Source organism: Sapajus apella, unplaced genomic scaffold (assembly GCF_009761245.1).
Source record: "Sapajus apella isolate SASKATOON/1434 unplaced genomic scaffold, GSC_monkey_1.0 scaffold8, whole genome shotgun sequence".
Classification (NCBI taxonomy): Eukaryota; Metazoa; Chordata; class Mammalia; order Primates; family Cebidae; genus Sapajus; species Sapajus apella.
Window position 1 is genome coordinate 7,255,633 of NW_022436948.1, and position 7,229 is coordinate 7,262,861.

Here is a 7,229-nt window from a genome sequence, read left to right on the forward strand (position 1 = left end):
AAGTGAAGGAGACTATGGTTTGCCCTGGTGCCCTGCCCCGTCTCTGATGGGTGCATGTTTGTTGGGATATCTACCAGAGGAGATCAACGCCCCAGGCTGACACCACTCCCTGTGCCCAACTCACATCGGGTGGCTGGCGGGCAGGCAATCCAGGGCCTTCCTGCTCCCCCAGTGAGGGATGGACAGGAGGAAGTGCCTTCCAAAGGGCCTGTCTGTCTCACGGATTGTCCAGGAGGAGGACAACACAAGGGCAAGGTCATTTCATGGTGAGCCCAGGCCTGGCCTTGCAAAGCAAATACTAGGGGTCACACGTCACTACTGCAACAGGAAAGTGGCCCCACGTCCATGAGCCACAGGATGTGGCGGATGTGGGATGGCAGCTGCCCTGTGGGCCTCCTCAATGAAGTAAATGCTTCCTCTGAGGAGATCTGGGTCCTCTACCGCTGTCAGTCGGTCACGTCCCGACTGGTTTTCATGTGCTGGGATTCCGGGTTCAATTGGATGAAACCATCATGGAGAGCTGGAACCACATCAGAAATGTCCCTGTACCTCCCGCCTCCACCACTACAGGCCTGTAATGCTGCTCACCCTAAGTGCTTGGTTAACACAGTGCATGAATGGTCTTGTCCACGAATGCCTTTTCCAGGTGTGTTTGACTTGCAGCAATCCCTGTTCTCACTATGGAGAGTAGAGAGGAGACTCACAGAGGTGAAGTCAGTGGGAGATCCTGCAGCCCTGCTTTGAACACACCTGCAACAAAGAAATCTGTCTGATTTCTCTACCTCTCCTCCCTCCTATCTTGTGCCTCCCTGCTGCTGACTTAGAGGAACCAAACACAACTGGACGTGTTTTCACCGAGCACCCGGCAGTGTTTCACCCAGATTCCAACAGTGAACTCAATGTCATTGGACAGGTTCATAATGCATGCATTTGTTCATACCAGGGAATTCCCTGGAAGGTTACTTGTAATATAAATATCTAACAGGGGAATTAATTTATCTGTGTTCTTTTTCTTATTGGTTTTGTCTCCTTAAAAATATGGAGAGTAGATATCAGACATACCTAATGCTTTCTTTTAATGGCAGATTCAGGCTATTTGGATTCCAGCTTTGAGGTTTTGCAATGCCTGTATTTTAAAGTGTTTATGTAGCCCTGTGTGCATTTCCTGTGACTGGTTTAGTAAGTACCACAAACAGCTTGGCTTAAAACACCAGAAATATATTCTCTTACAGTTCTGGAGGTCAGAAGTATGAAATCCAGGAGTTGGCAGGATTGGCTCCTTCTAGCAGCTTCCATGCCTCTTCCCAGCTGCTGGTGCTTGCTGGAATCCTTGGCGTTCCTCGGCTTGCAGCTGCACCTCTCCAGCCTCTGCACCCCTCCAGCCTCTGCACCCCTCCAGCCTCTGCCTTGGCCTTCATGTGGCTTCTTCCCTGTGTGTCTCTGTGTCTCTGTTTTCTTTCTTTATAGAGGACACTTTGATTCAGAATGATGTTATACTAACTCATTACATCTGCAGAGACCCTCTTCCCAAATAAGCTCCCATTCTGAGGATCTGAGAAGGCCATGGCTTTTGGAGCAATAACTGTGAAACCCGGTCCAAACACCATACACCCAATGTTCATTTCTGTCAGCCCAGTCTTTGCCAGTGGGTAGAGAGATCTGCATGTGACCACATGACAGGAAGTGGATGGATGTCAGGCCTTAGGTTCTGGAAGGAGAACGTCTGGATCAAGGGATGGGGAGGAAAATAAAAGCTGGAGAGCTGGTTGCCATGGCGACTCCTTCTTCAGTCTCCAGGCCTCTCCCAGCTTCCATAAAGCCCTGTTCCTCCAGCCATAGGGTTGGATTATTTCTGAGTCAACACGTTGTACACTCAGGGCCCTTCCCTCCTTACCTGATAGTTTGGGGACCAGGGATGTGGCAGCTCTGGAGGGGATTAGGACAGGGCGTCTTTCAGGGAGGGTGAAGATCACATGAGTCCCAGCTGAAGGAGCAGACTTGCTTTGTTATTCCAGCAATGGGTAGAAGATTGGCTGGGGCCTGACTCAACATACCACAGCTCACGCAGCTTTCCTGGGGCTTCATCTTCAGTGGTAAGGCAAGCGTTCTAGTTAGAGCTTTATGTCAACTGATGGCAAGGGCTCTAAGATTAATGTAGTCACTAATATATTATGGAACCTGAAGAGCTGGCTGAGGGCTTTGCTCAGAAAACTGCACCTGGAGACTTCACCTTGGGCATATTCTATGGGAGTATTTGGGTGGAACGGTCTAGTCTATGCCTAGGCAGTCTTGGGCACTCTTGCAAGTGTCAGATTTCACAATCACTGTTCCCCTTTTTCTCCTCCAGAGAGTTAACTGAGGTGGCTTGGCACTAACTTTGCCTAGGGGGAAAAATGTATATATTTTTTAAATCTCCAGGCAATTTAAAAAATAAATCTTAATAGATGGGGTAAGAGCTGCCTTTATCCCATACAGAGAATCCAACTGTGCTATACTAAGTAGAGATTTTATTTCAGCTTAAAGATTCTGTCTGATGCCTGAAATTAGACATTTAGACAGCATGGGGAACAGGACTGCTCCTTAGCATCAATTTCACAGTTACTTAATCTACTAGGCTTCATTCACCTTATAATTCTGAAATTTCATCACCAGTGGAAATAGAAAAGGATATTCAGATATAAAGCCAGCCCCAAACTGGCCGTAATTGAAGCTAATGATACAATTTCAGCAATGAGTGTTTGCAAACGTTGATGATCAGATGCTGATATGGGATGAAATGGCAGAGAAGTGGTGCTTGTGGGTAATGTGAGAGTCCCATTGATCTGTTGAATTAGGTCCCTCTTCCTCCGGCATCACTGATAATTCTTGGTGTGGCTCAAAGATGGGGGGGTTCACTCTGGGTCAATTTCAGTTCCTCTCTCTGACATGCTGAGGCCCATGGATTCCATGAACAAGTATGGGCTGTGTTTGTTCAGCCCTTGAAAAAGCTCAAGGGAAGATGTTACCTAGGTAGTGGTAGCTCCTTCCTAGAAACTTCTGGGATTGGGGGTGCTTCCTGCACACAGGAGCCCAGATCCCCAGGCTCTGGATCTTCTTCCAGGAGGAGCCTGCAGTGGGCCTGCAGAGGAGCCTGCAGTGGGTCATGGCCAAGGCTGAGCCTTCAACTCTGTCCCTGCTGTGTTCCCTAAGAAGGCTTGGAAGTAGGGCAAAAGCATGCACTGCCCTACAGCCCCACAGAGAGTATCTGGACAATGGAAAGGGAGTGACCCCCAGAGGGAGAGCACCTTGTGGACTCACACAGAGGAAGTTTGTTATGACTTTGATACTTCTAAGGCATGAGCCCAGTTACGGCTGTGAGCTGTCTGACCTTATTGGCTCTGATGGACTCCACTGTGACACTGGACAGTTTGCACAGCAGCAAAATTATTATAAAATATATCAATAGGATTGTTTCTCTTGAAAGAAACTCAGATCAAACTGGCTTAAGCTTCTAAGGGGACTCATTGACTTGGGAAATTGACCAGACTACAGTATGGGGCTTTATGGACAGCTGGTCCAGAGTCACAGATGCTATCGGGATTCTGTCTCTTTCTTTTAGCTCTACTACTTTCTCTGCGATAGCTTAGTTCTCCAAAAGGACCAAGACAGCTACTGGTGCCGCAGGATTACAGGATTCTTGGTGCTTGGCATCTCATGAAATCCTCGACCTTGTTGGATCTCATGCCTACCCCTGTGCTGAGGAGTTGGAGGTCATTTTCAGGTTGAGGAGGACATCCCCAGAAAGCAAGAGAAGGGGGCCGAAATGCAGGGTGAGCCCAACAGGCCTCTGCTACTGGACATTAGGAGACCAGCCTTTCCCGGGGGTAAGTGCCACAAACTTAAACCATCAGATCTCATGAGAACTCACTCACTATCATGAAAATGGCAAGGGAGAAATCTACCGCTCCCTAGGGAACATTATCCCTTGAGCTTTTTCGAGGGCTGAACAAACACAGCCCACACTTGTTCATGGAATCCATGGGCCTCAGCATGTCAGAGGGAGGAACTGAAATTGGCCCAGAGTGGACCCTCCCCCATCTTCGGGAACATGTTAAGTGGACACCCAGTGACAGCCTGATGATAGCAAGCAGCACAGGTTGGAAGAAGGCTGGGCATTGTGGCTCATGCCTGTTAATACCAGCACTTTTGGAGGCTGAGGTGGGTGGGTCACTTGAGCCCAGGAGTTTGAGACCAGCCTGGGCAACATAGTGAGACCACATCTCTACTTAAAAAAAATAAAGAAAAAATTAGCTGGGTATGATGGTGTGTATTTATCATCATTTGTATAAAGAACTCCTGAGACTAGGTAATTTATGAAGAAAAGAGACTTAATTATCTCACAGTTCCATAGACTGTACAGGAAACATGACTGAAAGGCTTCAGGAAACTTATAATCATGACAGAAGGTGAAGGAGAAGCAAGGACCTTTTTCACAAGATGGCAGGAGAGAGGGGGTGGGGGGGAAGTGCCACGTACTTTTAAACCATCAGATATCATGAGAACTCACTATCATGAAAATGGCAAGGGAGAAATCTGCCCCCATGATCCAATCACCTCCCACCAGACCCCTCCCCTAACATTGGGAATTACAATTCAACATGAGATTTGGGTGGGGACGCAGAGCCAAACCCCACCACAGTGCATGCCTGTAGTCCCAGCTTCTTGGGAGGCTGAGGCAGGAGAATTGTTTGAGCCTGGGAGTTCAAGGCTGCATTGCACTCCAGTGTCCTGGGTGACAGAGTGAGATCCTGTCTCAAAAAAAAAATGTTGGAGGAATACAAATTTAATAATAGAAAAAAAAAAGAGTCTCCATACTAACAGCCTCACAACTCTGAGAACTTGAAAATGTTATGTAGATAATAGCAATAAAGGGCTGGCAGTTTCCTGTGCAGTGGTTGAACACAGAGCCTTCTTGAGGCTGTGCCCTTCAGCATCGCTTGGAATTTGACATTTTAAAAAACACTCCACCCACAGGTTTCCTTTGAGAGACTACAGTATCTTTGAACTTAATATTCAGGTAAATAAAGAGACCACTTGTGAAAAAATTACCTCCTCTGAAAAGCTTGTCACTTAACATTTATTTCTTAGGAGAAATACAAAAAGTCAGCAAATGGCAGAATTCTTCTCTGACATTTAAAGCTTTCCACGTGGTTGGCCACTGTGAACAAGGTGTATGTTCTTTTCAATTGGCTAAATCTTGCTGCCCCAGCTGGGAACTTTGCTGCAGAATCCAGAGAAGTGACTCTTCAGGGTCTGAGAATAAACACGGATGGAAAAATATACGTTTATATTTTTACTAACTTCCAACAGATATCAAGCATTTTATTCAATTATTGAATGGAAGCAACAGATTACAGCAGCATTAACAAGACTTGGGATATTGTCACCAATCAAAATTACGGATATTTCATAGCACAAGAACATTGTTTCAGAATTTCAAAGTGCTCCTCCTATGCAACATGATTTTGAAATTGCAGTAGTTGTTAGACCTGACACTGCATTTTAATATATAATGTGTTTATAAAGAGACACATATATTATTCTTCCAGAATTATAACCCTGTATGCATTTCAATATAATTGGTTTCCTTTGTCATCTTCTGAATTTTATGTATTTAAAAATATTATTCTGATGTTAAGAAGGCACAACGAAGAAAGGATAGAATTTTCAATCAATGGTGTTGGGGAAATTGGATATCCACATACAAAAAATAAAAATAAAATTGGATTCTTATTTCAAACCTGACACAAAAATTAACTCAAAATGGATTAAAGACATAGACATAAGACCTGAAACTTTAAAATTCCTAAAAGAAAACATAGGGGATGACATTGATCTGGGTAATAACTTTTTGGATATGACCCTAAAAGCACAAGCAATGAAAGCAAAAGTAGACAAACACAATTACATCAAATTCAAAAACTTTCACACAGTAAAGAAAGCAATCAACAGCATGAAGAGACAACTTATGGAACGCAGGAATATGCCTGCAAACCATACAGCTGAGAAGGAGTTGTTAATATCTAAAATATACAAGGAACTCAAACAACTCAATAGCAAAAACAAAAAACGACACCAACCAACCAAAACCAGCTAACATATCAATCAGTTAACAAGGGGCAAAAGAGCTGAATAAACGTTTCGCAAAGGAAGACATATGAATGACGAACAGTTATAGAAAAAGATGCTCTACGCCACTAATCATCAGGAAAATACAAATTAAAACCACAATGAGATATCCTCTCATACCTGCTAGAATGACTATTACCAAACAGCTAGGTGATAACAAAAGTTGGCAAGGCTGTGTAGAAAATGGAACCTTTGTACACTGTTGATGGGAGTGTACATTACCATAATCATTATGAAAAACAGTAAAGAAATTCCACAAGATACTAAAAATGAAGCTACTATATGATCCAGCAATCTCACTTCTGGACAGGTATTTAAAGGAAATGAAATCAGTATCTTGAAGAGGTATCTGCACTCATATGTTTATTCAGCATTATTCACAATAGCCAAGATATGGAATCAATCTTAGTGTCCAGTGATGGATGAATGAATAAAGAAAATGTGACACACACACACACACACACACACACACACACACACACACACACACAGAGAGAGAGAGAGAGAGAGAGAGAGAGATTATTCAGTCTTTAACAAGAAGAAGATTCTGCCATTTGCAACAACATGGGAGGACCTGGAGGACGTTATGCTAAGTGAAAGTAAGCCAGACACAGAAAAACAAACACTGCATGGCATGATCTCACTCATATGTGGAATCTAAGAAGGTTGGACTCAGAAGCAGAGAGCAGAAGGCTGGTTACCGGAGATGGTATAGGATGAGAGTGGGAAATCAGGAGGCGTTTGTTAAAGGGCACAGACTTTTAGGAATAAAATGAATAAGGTCTTCAGAGCTAACGTACAGCATGGTGACTGTGTTAATAATAATGTATTATAGGCTTAAAAATTGCCATGAGAGTAGATCTTCAGTATTTTCACCCCAAGAAAGGTAGAACTATGTGAAGTGATAGACATGTTAATAAATCTGATTGTGGTCTTCATTTCACAACGTATATATGCATCAGAACATCATGTTGCACATCTTAAATACATTCCTTTTTATTTTTTCAATTATAACTCAATAAACGTAGAAAAAAATAAAAATAAAAATATCAGTCTGAAAA